Here is a 15084-nt window from a genome sequence, read left to right on the forward strand (position 1 = left end):
GAGGGCGCTACCGCCTTCATCATATACACACAGGAAACGGAATAGGAGAGAATCCGTATGACCGGCTCTCTTTCAATTCTCGTTTCAGATTCTTGTCACTGTAACCCCTCGAAGCGTTAATACTGTTCGGGGTGAAGATAGCTATGTGACGTGTCAAGAATACGTCCTCTGATATTATGCGACATCCCAGTGAGATTATTTAGGGATATTCGCTCCCGGAGTTAGAATTCTGGATACCTTAGGGTAAAATTCTCTGGGAATATCATTGTAGTCAAATACACCCTAGGAATCTACCTTTTAGGAACTTCCATCAGAACGACATGGCCTGAGCCCAAAATTATATATATATACACACACATATATATATATATATATATATATAACGGATTTTGAGCAAAGCGAAAAATCTATTTTTGGGTGAGATAGCCATGGCGTCCTGATGGAAGGTTCCTTTTTGGTAGCTTCCTTGGGTATAAAACTACTAAGATATTCCCAGAGAATTTAACCACAGGTTATCACAGAATTCTAACTTCTGGAGCGAGTATCCCAAAGGTTTCCCTTTAAGACATCGTATATCAACAGGGGACGCATGTCTAAACGCGCCACATAGCTATCTTCACCCCGAACAGAGTTAATGCTTCGGTGTGTAAGGGTTGAGAATAGCTGGGAGCCGCTCCACAGCCAATCTCACTCGTGGCTACTACTGATACTCGAGACGTAAACAAACGGGCGCCATTGCTCAAATGACGTCACGCCCGTCTTCATCCTGAAGCCAGTTGCTTGCCCATCACCATGATACAGTAGAACAGGGTGGGATCTAAAACTGGACGAAGTAGCAGGGAGGGTCCATCAGGACGCCATGGCTATCTCACCCAAAAATAGATTTTTCGCTTCGCTCAAAATCCGTTTTTTGGGCTCAAGCCATGGCGTCCTGATGGAAGAATACCAGAGAATCAATGTATCGTGGTAGATTTTCCCCTAATAGTAAGTGCCAAGGCATTGACAAAACAGCATAGTAATCTTTGATAAAGGACCATAGGGAAGAAGCATCCTGCCCCCCTTGGCAGTGAAGTTCCCATAGGCTATGCCGACGTCAAAGTGGTATTGAAGGGCTATTCATCCTGATAGAAGAACTTGAAGAACTTGGAGATGAAGCCGAATGTTTGGTATTTGTATAGGAACATTCTGAAAATTAGACCAGTGGTGGTTGGGCACTGTGTATTGAGAGTGATGGTTCATCTCCCGGGTATCAAAAGTAAGTATTCGTGTTGGAACCTTACATAATCAGAGTGAATATAAATTAAGAGTTAGTATCTTAATTTCTTCATAACCATAAGGAAAAGGGGGGATAATAAAACTATGACAGGCATGTATTTCATAGTAAGTAGGAGCTGATTGAGACGCACAGGTAATAAAATAGAAATTTTATTTCACAAATGCAGAAATTAAATAATTTACAGCAATAAGTAAAGTTCATTTACAGTAATTATAATGTACATAGTAATAAAGACTTGCTCTTGAATCTGAAAAGGAATTTCAAGTTTATTAGTAGGCACTCGTTCTCGAGGAACGCAAGTCTTTGATTAAAAAACACATCATGCTCAGGGCATGCGGCACTTGTGTGACAACTATGACATTTCACCTGGGATAAGAACAGTTATAAAAGCACTAAGTGTTTTCGACATCACTATGAATCGCTCGAGGGTCAACATAGGCACCCGAAGAGTTAGAGTCCCAAGTAACTCACTGTTCTACGCAGAGTTAGGTGCAGGTTTCATAACACTACCTGCGGCTACCACAAAATGTTTGACTTCGTGCACTTGTTTCGCATAATGTTTAAAGAAAACTCGCGAGGACTTCCAACCCGTGAAGCTTTTAAGGCTTTCAAAGTCCATGCTCTGAAAGAAATTCAGAGATGATGCCACTTTTCTAGGATCATGACCAGCGGGTGTACTGTTCGGATCCGCTCTGCGAATGAAGTAGGTGATTTTCGCTCTTAATTGTTTCAGTGACAGGTCGCTGCCCGATGTTTCTCCTTTGAAGAGTTGGCCTCCACCAAAGTTTGAAGTTCTGCGAAGATAGACCTTGAGGCTCTCTACTGGACATAGAGAGGCATCCTCCTTCAGGGGGCATATTCTCCAAGGGCCCCATCTTTTGGTGGGTAATTCATTTTTGGCGAGAAACGTCGGATCAGGGGAGAGGGTAACTTCTCCTGTATCGGTAAACAGGATGTGTCCCTCTTCTCTTGATAATGCCACTATTTCGCTGACTCGAGCTCCTGAAGCGAGAGCAAAGAGAAATATAACTTTCTGAGTCAGATCCTTGAGAGGGCATGAATCATTGTCCAAGTTGGAGGCGAAATGGAGTACCTTGTCTAGTGACCAGGAGATCGGTTTCGGTGGGGGTGCTGGGCGTAGGCGAGCACATGCTTTCGGTAGTTTGTTGAAGATGTCGCTGGACAGATCAATTTGGAAAGCATATAGAATTGGTCTAGTCAAGGCCGATTTGCAGGTTGATATTGTATTGGCTGCTAATCCCTGTCCATGAAGGTGAATAAAGAAGGACATGCAGAAATCAATCGTGATTTCTTTAGGATTTTTTGTCTTGACAAAGGAGACCCATTTCCTCCAGGATGATTCATATTGCCGTCTTGTGGATTCGGTCTTGTATTCCTCTAGGAAGTCCAGACTTTTCTTCGAGATCCCAAACCTCTTCTTTGCGGCTAGGGAGAGAAAATCATGAGATGAAGGTCCTTGATTTTCGATGATGAAGCGAAGACAGTCGACTTATGTACTTGTTGAGAGAGAACTGGGCCCGGGAGAGGGATCAGCTTGGGCTGCAGCTCCAGGACCAGGGGGTACCAGTTGCTCCGAGGCCACTTGGGAGCCACTAGGGCCGCTGTCCCTTTGAAGGTTCTCAGTTTGGAGAGGACTTTCAACAGAAGGTTGGTGGGGGGGAACAGGTAGATCTTGGACCATCTGTTCCAATCCAGTGACATGGCATCCACTGCTTCTGCTTTGGGGTCCTCGTACGGGGCCACATACCGAGGAAGTTGATTGTTGTCGCTCGTTGCAAAGAGATCTATCTGAAGTTCTGGGACTTGGTGAGAGATGAAGGAGAACGATCTTTGCGTCTAGAGACCATTCCGACTCTATCGGGTTTGTCCGAGATAGAGCATCCGCTGTCACGTTGCGGAATCCTTGTAGGTGAACTGCAGACAGGTGCCACTTCTTCTTCTCTGCCAGACGGAAGATTGGGAGAAGCACCTGATTTATCTGGGGCGATCTTGAGCCTTGGCGATTGAGACAACGAACTACCACCGAGTTGTCTAGGGTTAGACGGATGTGGATCGAGGGCGGCGGGGATAACTTCTTCAGGGTTAGAAGGACCGCCATGGCCTCCAAGATGTTTATGTGGAACGTCTTGAACAGGGGAGACCAGGTGCCTTGAGCCTGTTTTTGGTGGGAGTGACCTCCCCAACCCTCCAGCGAAGCGTCCGTGTGGATGTTGAGTGATGGAGGAGGGTGTTGGAGAGGAATGGACCTTTTCAGGGCCTTTTCTTCTGACCACGGCTTTAGGAGAAGTCGCAGTCTGTTTGGAAGCCGTCTCTTGAGGTCTCTTCGAGCGATGGATGCCGAACGTCTCCAGACTCCCGCGGCATCCTTTAGCTGTGCGCGAAGCACTGGGTTTGTCACTGAGGCGAACTGTAGAGAGCCTAGAACTCGTTCCTGCTGGCGTCTTGAAATGCGTTTGGATTTCAGCAGTCGCTTGACAGACCCTGCTATTTCCTTCCTTTTCTTCTGGGGGATGGAAAGGCGGTGTGACTGAAGGTTCCAGTGGATTCCCAACCACTGGAACTTCTGAGCTGGAGAGAGGCGAGATTTTTTCTCGTTGATCTTGAATCCCAGGTGTTCTAGGTACTGGGTGACTTCGTTGCAAGATTTTGCACAATCTTCGGGCGATGGAGCCCAGACTAGCCAGTCGTCGAGGTAGGCCATCACCTGGACGTTTCGTAGGCGGAGTTGTTGTACTATGGCATCCGCCAGTTTTGTGAAGATCCGAGGGGCCACGTTGAGGCCGAAGGGCATGGCCCGGAAGGCGTAGCTTTTCCTTTGGAGTCGAAATCCTAGGTAGGAGGAAGCGTGATGGTTCATTGGAACGTGCCAGTAGGCATCCGCCAGGTCTATGGAGACCGTGTAGGAACCTCGAGGCAGAAGGGTCCTTATCTGTTGAAGAGTCAGCATCTTGAACTTGTCGTTCGCTATGAACTTGTTGAGGGGGGATAAGTCCAGAATGACTCTGAGTTTGTCTGAGTCTTTCTTGGGGACACAAAACAGTCTCCCTTGGAACCTGGTGGACTTTACCTTCCTTATCACCTTCTTGTTCAAGAGATCTAGGACATATTCTTCCAGAAGAGGGGTTGATTGTTGGAAGAATTGCTGGAAGATTGGGGGTGGTTGAGTCCAACTCCAGCCTAGACCCTTCTTGACGATGCTGTGTGCCCAGGGATCGAAGGTCCAACGATCCTGGAATTGGCGGAGTCTTCCTCCCACCGGAAGCACTTCATTGCTTCTGGTGTCCCGAGGGCTTGCTGCCTCGGCCGCTAGCTCCCTTTCCTCTTCTGCCTCTGGAGGGACGGCAAGAGGCGTCTTTGCTTGCACCTCTGTATGAGCCTCTACCTTTGGCACGAAAGGTAGTTGACTGTTGCTCGAAAGCAGGGGTGAAGACCGGTGACTGTGACAACACCGGTTGGGGGACCAATTGAAAGGTCTGTTGTGGTTGGGCAACCACTTGGGAGGTAGCGGGTCCCGGAAACTGACGTCTTTGTTGACGTTGCTGGGGTTTCTGTTTTTGGGATTTCCTCTTAGGTTGAGGTCCGTCGTCCTGAGAGGGTTTCCTTTTCCTGGACATGCCCCACTTGTGGAGAAGGTTCCTATTCTCCGTGGCTGCTCTGTCGGTGATTTCCTTCACAAGGTCAGAAGGAAAGAGGTGTTTACCCCAGATGTTGGAGGAAATCAGCCTCCGGGGTTCGTGTTTCACGGTGGCACCTGCAAACACGAATTCACGACAGGCTCTCCGAGCCTTTATGAAGTGGTACAAGTCCTTCATCACGGTCATCAAGTGGGATTTGGAGAGTACCATGTAGTGGTCTGGTACTCTGGTGTCACAGGCCATAACTTCGAGTTTGACTTGATGAGATAAGGATGCTGCGAGCCTCTCCTTCGTATCTTGTTCCCGACGAAGGAGGTGATCGTTGAGCTTAGGGAGGTCTTCATTAAACTGACGTCCGGCGACGTCAGGATCTAGCCTTCCCACGACGAAAGTATGCTGGATATCCTTCCAGTGTCGAGCGTCAGGGGGAGTAACTATGGAGAAGGGTCTGCACTCCTCCAGTGCAGGGCAGGCTTTCCCTTCATCCGCAGCTTTAAGGCACGCAGTTAAGGCCTTTTCCAGGTATGGAAGAACCGCACTTTCAGGTGCGACATAAGTAGGGTGCTTCTTGCTCAGGGCCGGAAGCTTAGAGCAGGTAAAGCCTCTACTCTTGAATGCGGTGGCTAGCATAGCCTGGGCCTTTGCGAGATCGAACACTATCTCTTCCTTCGGTTCGGTCTCTTCCTTCGAGGCAGGTTCGGAACGCAGACGGACGTAACAGTCCGGGTAGGCCTCAAAGTTTGGGAAGAACTCCACGTCTTCCAAAGGGACCGTGCCGATCTTATCACTGACGAAGATCCTGCCGGTCGCGATAACCATATGCTCAGCATACCTCCACGGGTTGGCATGTGAGCAAGCGGGGAGATCCTTAACCGAAATCCTCTTCGGTTCTCTGGATCCCATCATGGACCTGATGAACTCCTGATTCTCCTTCAACCTGTCATCCATGACGGCTCTAATCAGTCGGATCATTTCTTGAGTGGAAGAAGAGGGATCTGGGGTCGAGGAGGTAGACGGAATAGACATTTCCGACGGTGTAGGAGTAGGAGCGGGGATGGAAGGAGGAGCGACCTCTTGCTCCGACTCGGCGTATTCCACCTTGTCTTCTTCATCTTCGGCTCCTTGAGCCATAAGCGTTTTCTCCGTGTCTTCCGAGACATCCGATATCTGTTCGTCATCTTCGGAATCCAAGCGACACTCGTGCATGGACTGAGCCATGACAACATCAGGTTCCACTGTGATTTGGACAGTGGGAATCACATCTTTGGGTATCACTGAATCAGGGGAGGCCTTAGGGAACAGAAGTGACCTCAATTCTTCGGTGGCCAGGTAAGGTCCGGTGGCATTTTTCTGGAAGCCATGCACCCACTTGCGTAGCTTTTCACGAGAAATGTCTCTGACCTCCGCTGAGGGAGGGTTATGGAAGGCTTCAACTAGGTGAGCCTGACAGACCGTACAGTTCAGTGGATTCCAAAACTTCAGATCTCCTTTCTTGTCGGCACAAGGGGCGTGAGTCCTGCAAGCCGTATGCCCGTAAAACTGCGGGCGTTTCACAGCGCAGAAGGCGAAGTCAAACTTCATCTGCTCCTCCTGTGGAAGAAAGAGAAAATGAGTATGGGGGAGTCATAAGAATGGCTCTTAAACTAAGTTAATATTAGTTATTAATTTTAACTTAATGAAGGGTGTGATGCATAGAGATTGAAATAGTAAAGGAGAACATACTCCATGCATCTCGCCCGGCTGGTTACCGTAAGCTTTGTCCTTGGATAATCCGAGCGACCGAAGGCACCGGATAGAGTTCCTTAGACTTCCATAGGGCAATGGAATTCCGTGGAAAAAACCCAAGGGTAAGATTGGGACCGAGATCATTCGGTCCCAAGCTAGGGGCTAGAAGGCCTCCTTTTAAGGTAACTGCTTCCGGCAACCAGCCGTGCTAAGATGCACGCAGCATGCTGGAATTTAGAAGAATGCAAAGAAACAGCATGATCACTAACAGAACAGTACCAAGGTATTGATCTTAATAGTGGAAACAGCCTATCTGTTTGCGGTATAGGGCTATCAGTGTCATATGATAGCTAGAAGAAGGGGGTGCAAGTATTCTTGACGCCTCCGGGGGTTTCCGGCAAGCCGCCGGCATGCCGGAGTTCGCTCCAGCAGAGTTTCTGGCATTAAGACAGACAATGTTTAAAGTCAAATATATACCAGGGTGGCGGCCGCCGGTACAACGGCGGCACGCCGGCAGGGGAGCGGCGGCTCCGGCAGTCGGAGGATGCCGGTTTGGTGACTGGGATAAGGATGGTTAAAGCGGGACCGGATTGCCGGCAGTAGATGCCGGCACTCCGGCGGCCGACCGGCGAGCGGACGACAAGCTAGGAGGAAGGAGAGCCACCGGTAGGAGCCGGTGGCAGTCGGCAGTCCCCCGGCACACAGGGGGCTGGCGGCAAGGGTAGGGAGAGTCACCAAGGTAGGAGGCAGGTATTGCCGACAGTAGAGGCGGCAAGAGACCAGCACCCGGATAGTGAGAGAGACAGGGGGAGGGGGGGAGGGATGCAGAAAGTTCAGTCATGGACTCCGGACATCCCCCCCTGAGAGGGTGTACCCATGATAAAGGCAGGCTCTATCATCCAGGAGCAGGGGTCACTGAGGACCGGGAGCTAGGTAGCCCAAGGGAGGGCTAGGGGACACCCAAAAGGGGGGAGACCCCCATATGCAGAACAAATCTAGAAACTAACCCCATAGGACACTATGAAGGTATATGTACCAGAGCGGACTGCACATGGAAGCTCGGGTAGCCCTACTACTCCACCCTAAGGAGGAGTTGTAGGACAGGGGACAGATGGGTATAGACTAACCTAAGCATAGGCTAGGCTATACAAGAGATAGGTGGGGAAGGGAGAAGAGAGAAGTCTTCCAAGGAAGGGTTTCTGTACCAGAGCGGCCACTAAGGAAAGGGAGGACACTCCCTAACCTAAGATAAGGCAGATCGGCTATAACGGTGCATGAGTACAGTTTCAGCAGGGAACAGAGAAACCTTCCTAACCCAACCTAGAGCCGGGCTAAAAGTCCTGAACTAGGAAAGGAAGAAGACATATCGCTATCGCAGGAAAGTCATAGACAATCCTAGCCATAGAGGTAGGGCTAGCCTAACCTCACTCTCAGACGCAACCCTAAGGGGGGTTCATTCCCTTAGGGAGGACTGAGAGGCGATAAATACTCTATTAGACATTTGATCCCTTTACTCAGAAAAGGAATCAAGGCTAATTAGAGGGAATGCCAAGGCAGGGGATGAAGGAAGCATATAGGGGTCCTACAAGTAGGTTAGGTTAGAAAGAGTCACTAACTAACCTATCCCCTATATGGTCCCTGAAGGCGAAAAACATTTGCATCACGGTCAAAAGTATTGTAAAATAATGCCACTATCTTCATAACTTAGCCTAGGATCACTAATAAATCATGCATGAACACTTATATGCAGGCTCTCTGGCCTGGGGGCTATAGTAGCCGACTGGTATGAGGTCAATCGATGACCGATAAAAAGCGTCGAAACACGATATAAAAGTTCCTAGCTATGAAGACTAAATAAACTAATGTATTCGATTAGTAAATAAGGCCGGAAGCGTTGTTGTGGCTAACTAAATAAGGCATGCATAACAACAACGACGCCATAAAATGGCGGGTCCGGTAGAGGCACAGCTCTGCCACAAAACAGCAATTATCTCGGAAAGTAATATTTACTTTACGGTCAGAGCTTAACTAAACAATACTGGAACCTTGTACTCAACTTTCCAGAAGAAGGCGAGGCCGAAGGTAGCGACATAACGTAAATGCAAATCGATAAATGAAGCACAGGGAAAATCCGTCTAAGTAGGGCAGCTACTAAACAAAGGATGAAGACGGGCGTGACGTCATTTGAGCAATGGCTCCCGTTTGTTTACGTCTCGAGTATCAGTAGTAGCCACGAGTGAGATTGGCTGTGGAGCGGCTCCCAGCTATTCTCAACCCTTACACACCGAAGCATTAACTCTGTTCGGGGTGAAGATAGCTATGTGGCGCGTTTAGACATGCGTCCCCTGTTGATATACGATGTCTTAAAGGGAAACCTTTGGGATACTCGCTCCAGAAGTTAGAATTCTGTGATAACCTGTGGTTAAATTCTCTGGGAATATCTTAGTTGTTTTATACCCAAGGAAGCTACCAAAAAGGAACCTTCCATCAGGACGCCATGGCTTGAGCCCAAAAATATATATATATATATATATATATATAATGTATATATATATATATATATATATGTATATTCTTATATTTATATATATATATATATATATACAGATATATGTATATATATATATATATATATATTTAAATTTATAATTATATATATATGTATATAAATACATATATATTTATATATATATATATATATATATGTGTGTGTGTGTGTGTGTGTGTGTGAGTGTATTACTTATAGTAGTAGTATATCTTACGTTTCTGCACATGTTATCATCATGTTTTGTTTTCTTTACTACTCTTATAATTACAGTAATCTTCAATATCATAGTATACCTGAAAAAAAAAAAAAAAAAAAAAAAAACCTTGTCTAAATACTAGTAGCGTTATGTAATCTAAGTCCTAATTAAGGATTCACTAATATAAGGCAGCAAGGAGATGATAATGCATCATTAGCAATTCTCTTTGTAACTGTTCATTAGACCGCGTTTCTTGTACATTACTTTTAACGTGTAAGCTCTTTCTAGTTCAAAGGAGCTTCAGCTAACATTATTAATAATTAATAGATTCTCGCATGCTAAGAATTTATTAATTTTTCAATTTTTCTCACAGAGGTTTCGCAAAAGAGAAAAGCATATATACTTTTGATTCAATTTTCGTTATCATTTACCTTTCCATTCTTCAACTTTCTGCTACCCTCTGTCGTTCTCTTTTTTGTTTAACATTATGGAATTGTTATTTCAAATTATCCAATTGAAAGATGAACAGTCTTTATACATTTTTTGGGGACAATATTTTTGCTAAAGAAAATTTTTCTTGTGCACGATTAAAGGATAGCATTTATATAGTAAATTATGTATCTATACCTTTGTAAGCTTTATAATATTCAAGTCAATGAAGTAATAATATCAATATATAACTTGGAAATACTGGAGCATTTATGATGATTATTCTAGACTAAACTGTGTCCCTACATAATTACCAAATTCATATTAACATCATGAAAGCAATAGGTTTCAAATGATCAATCCTGAAGTAAGATTGAATTCTACTTCTATGTTTAACACGTTATTGTATGTTTATCTGAATCATGAATATTTAGGAAGGTATTTCATATTAATGCTGTGAGGTCAAAAAGTTAGATATATCCCGCTGGAATAAGGTGTTCCACCTACTTAGGTAATGCCTCAGGTCATCTCTAACATGAGAGATCTAGGTTATTGTAGAATCTGATTTCTATGTTTTAATCGGTATGTGTATTTGTGTGTGTGTATGTCTATTTTGCATTTGTTTGTGTTTGTGTGTGTGTGTGTGGATGTATATGTGTGGGGGGTTATGTGTGTGTGTGTGGGTGGGGGGGGGGGGATGTGTGTGTGTTTGTGTTCCGATGTTCATGTAATTCCCATAAGCATATGATGTTAAGAAAGTAAAAAAAAAAAAAAAAAGAAGTATGGTATTCCTTGCTGGTTTGATCAGTTGCCAAGACATTGGCTGAAGGACTAATGTACTGATAGAAATTTTAAAATATAAAAAGTTTCCAGACCATTTAAAAAACAATATTGATATAGAGAATGATTTCTAACTAAACCATCCATGTGAAAATCACTGTGCCTACACGTACATTAGAACATAAGAACGAGGGGTTTGAAGTAAAGTAAGTCGCCTAATCCAGGTGTATTAGTTCTCACTCACTACAACGTAAAAACATTTGAGTAAACTCCAAAAGTATATAAATTTGAGTTACTCGAACAACACTATAAATTACAAAGGGGTGTTTTAACATGTTATACTAACATATCTTCCCAATTAATAACCATAGATATATCCCCGAGAAGCAATGCTTATTGGTTCTGAAATAAATAGTAGATTTTATTTATTGACTAATTTTACTCTGCACCAGATAATCATAAATAACTACGAAGGTTCCGAGTACTCAATTTGGTCGTATTTAGAAAATCAGAGAGTCAGGTACCTTATACGGGATCAACATCATCATGGGAGTATATATTATAATAGTATAGTAATGTCCGGTAATCATGGCAGATGGTATTTTGGCCAGGGCACCAGCAACCCGTTAATATACTATCACTACAGAGTTATTTGGTCTTTTGCTTTGCTAAACGGTACTACTACATTGGACCAATATCTCTGATTACTGCTTATTTTTTCCTTTCCTTACAAATATACAGAATAGTCTGGTCTGCTCTTTACGCAGTCTCTTGTATGCCTCCATACATTTTACAAAGCTGAAATTACCAAAAAATTCTTACCCAAGAGCACGGCTACTACACTATAATTGTTCAGACTCCTTAAGCTTTGGTATAGCAACTTTTGTAAAAGGACACTCCAAAATAAAATCCTTGTTCTATAGCCTTGGTTAGTGCCATAGTCTCTGAGCTATAGTATACCACTGTCTTGGGTTAGAGCTCTCTTGCTTATGGGTACACTCGGCCCCTATTCTGTCTTTTTTTTACTATTTTTATTGAGCTATGGACATTGTGTCTGAATCAGCTGTGAGAAAATCATAATTGAGGCTACTCAAAGAGCTGGTAACTGCTTGGAACTCGTATACAATTACTCGCCTGACATTACTACAGGTAAGGTTAGTTTTCCAGTTAGAACATCTCTTTCTTTAATTTCATTGCAAATGAAGACGGACCTAAATGTATCATACTCATGTAAGTTTTATATAAAATCTCGAAACAAACAGGAATAGTATTATTTTTTTTTTAGTTATCTTTTGGGCTTGAATTTATCATAATTGTAAAATAATGTTACTCTGGTAGTTCGTTTGAACATGAATCTAGTATAAATAACATACAGTCGTATCCTTTCGTGTGTGCTAAGGTACAGCGTGAAAGACAACACTTGGTTAAATGATGATTAGAGACATGGTTATCTGGAGAAATGGGAGGCCTATCATCTTTTGAAGGGTAACAGATAGAATTTGACTTGGAATAACTATACTCAGCTTCTAGCTTTTGCTCATATATTTAATGCTTCACCTAAAACCGGATGCAACTTAACCATCAAAGAAACCTATTCTGGTAAAACTCAGAAACATAAGTAGTGGGCTACCCTTTAAAGTGGCACTTTTTGGTGTAGATGCAACACTTCATCCTTTACTGAAATTGTATGGCTCTGTCACCAACCGTTGGCTGATGTGTTTGATAGTAAGCAGAGTAATGAGAAATATGAAATTCCTCATTCCTTTTTTCATAATGCTAAATTAACTAGTTCACCTTTTTGATCTCGTGAAATTGACGCTTTCTTGATACACCTTGATAGTTATGGAAGTGTACACCCTGATGACATTTCTCATTTATTTTACATGAAGACTCCTAAGTTCTTAACTCTAAAGTTATTTGTTATTTTTTGCATGTTACCAAGAAATTTTTGAGTACCTGTTGGAGAATTGGTACTGTTACAGCAGTAAGAAATGGGTTTGTAATAGCTGAAATCCTACTGATTAAAGCCCAATTTCCATTATCTAAAGTTTCTGAACGTCTTTTGGCACACTGTCTAAATAGCTTTACTGAAAATAATCATATATTCCGTAGTTTGACATTTGGCTTTTGTAAAGGCTATGGAGCATGTGATGCCCCTATTACAATCTCCAACGCTGTGCAGAAATCACTTGATTGTGTTCATGAAGATCATTTGATTGACCTTGATTTAAGTGCTTCCTTTGGCCGTGTTAATCATGAGGCCCTGGTTCTCAAACTCAAATAATTGGGAGTGGGTGTGTCATTTTTTAGCATCATTAATGAATTTAATGAATTTTTAAGTAATAAATTGCGGGGAATTGTTGTCGTTAGGAACCATCTTTGGTATAAGAATGTGATATCTGGCGTTCCTCAGGGTAATGTTCTTGGCACACTACTTTACATAATGTATACAAGAGAAAGGTGGTTTAGCAGAGATAATAAGCTTAGTGCATATGCAGAAGATGCCATTCTCTTTGCATTATTTCCATCGTCTTAATGTAGATCTTGGGTTGCTGAATACCGTAAAAGAAAACTTGCTAAATTTAGTGCAAGGTGCAACTTATGGAGCGTATAGTTAAATCCTAAAAAAATTCCAAGGATGATGGCAAGTAGGCCGAAAACAGTGGCTCTTCAACATCCAGATCTCAGCAATTATAATGATTGTTTAACTCTGAAGCAAATTTACTTTTGAGAAACCCTATAGGTCTTCTCTTCTTCATTGCACAAAAAAATTGGCTTTTTCTCTGAGAAAGTCTTGTACAGTTTTCAGTGATCAATATAATCAGAAAAATTCTTTTAACTATTTAATTCTACCATGTTTAAATTAATTATTGTTCTCCTATTTTGTCTTCAGCTGCTGAATCTCATCTTAATGTGTTGGACTAGAACTTAAGTTCTATTAATTTTTATCAATGATCTAGATGTTAATCTTTGGTACCGTCGTTCAATTAGTTCATTATATAATTTTCATAGTATTTTTTTTTTCATAATTCTGATCATCGTCTACCTTAAGATCTTCCCGGACAGTACCATACTGTTCGTTAAAGTAAGTGTGCAGTAAATTCTAATAGTTAAGCTTCCATCATGAGTCTCGATACTACACAATATATTTTATTTTAATTATTCTTTACTTCACATAAAGTTTATTTTTTTCCTGTTGGAGCCCTTAGCCTTATAGAATCTTGCTTTTCAAACTAGGGTTGTGTGTTAGCTGGTATTAATAATAATAATAATAATAATAATAATAATAATAATAATAATAATAATAATAATAATAATAATAATAATAATAATAATAAGACATTTTCAATAACTCATAAAGAGGTTTGATGAATGAATATTTTAAATATTTCTTTAAATCGTATCAGATTAGGTAATATTTCATATTCGATATTGGAATTTTTCATTACATCGTATTTTGAAAAATTATATCTAACTGCTATAAAAATAACAAAATAGCCTTATGTTTCCTTAATAACATTTTGTGCAACCCCTACGGTGAAATTTTTCAAACATTTGGTTTTATTTGCATCAATTATAAAAAAAGGCAGATTCTTCATTGCATTTATTATGAATGTCCATTTGCATTCGTACAAGATGCAGTCACTCCATTATTCACTTAACAAGCAACGAGCCTCATTTCTTACAAATTTAGTTTTCTGGAAATACGTTAAGAAAACATACCTAGTAAATATCATCACTTTTTTTTTTTAGTGCTTCGTTGAATGGGCGCCAAAAATCATGCCATTGCACCATCTGTTGGGACAAATGGACCAGAAAATGATGGATGTTTTCCGCCAAAAGGATGGCCTTTAGGTCCGTGCAGCGCCTAGGCGTCGATTAAGTGGGTATATATATCCTTTACTCTCTCTCTCTCTCTCTCTCTCTCTCTCTCTCTCTCTCTCTCTCTCTCTCTCTCTCTCTCTCTCTCTATCGCCAACAAGGAATCTACCAGAATTTACTGTGGGGAACAATGTTGTACCTTTATGCACACAATAAAACTATTTGGGAGTGCCAGTGCGAATTACACCATCCATTCCAGCAAGACAGAGAGTACATCCCATTATTCAAGATCTACTGGCCCGGTTACAGCGATGCCTGACTCCTCTCAAGTGGCTTACAAATTATTCTGCAAGAGTATCTATCCTAGTTGCCAGAACCATATATATTGCTTTCATCCGCTCAGGTATAGATTATCTTTCCCCTGCACTATGTCAACTCTCCAGATCAACTCTACAGCCACTTGAAAAATTCCAGAACCAAGCAATGAGACTCATTCTAGGTTGTCCAGCATCCACTAGAATTGTAAACATGCAACACGAACTCCGTCTCCCTCCACTCGTTGAGAGAATATATTCCAATGTCACCTCTTTCAGTATCAAATACCTCTATTATCCTCACCTGTCTCCTCACTATTCAAACATCATCAGAACCT

At 42.5% G+C, this 15084-nt stretch overlaps 1 pseudogene; it reads left to right on the top strand.

Annotated features, from left to right (window-relative positions):
• The first annotated feature begins 6148 nt into the window (after positions 1-6148).
• Positions 6149-15084, top strand: part of LOC137651699 (uncharacterized) — a 9956-nt pseudogene continuing 1020 nt past the window's right edge.

This window comes from Palaemon carinicauda, chromosome 13 (assembly GCF_036898095.1).
Source record: "Palaemon carinicauda isolate YSFRI2023 chromosome 13, ASM3689809v2, whole genome shotgun sequence".
Taxonomy (NCBI): Eukaryota; Metazoa; Arthropoda; class Malacostraca; order Decapoda; family Palaemonidae; genus Palaemon; species Palaemon carinicauda.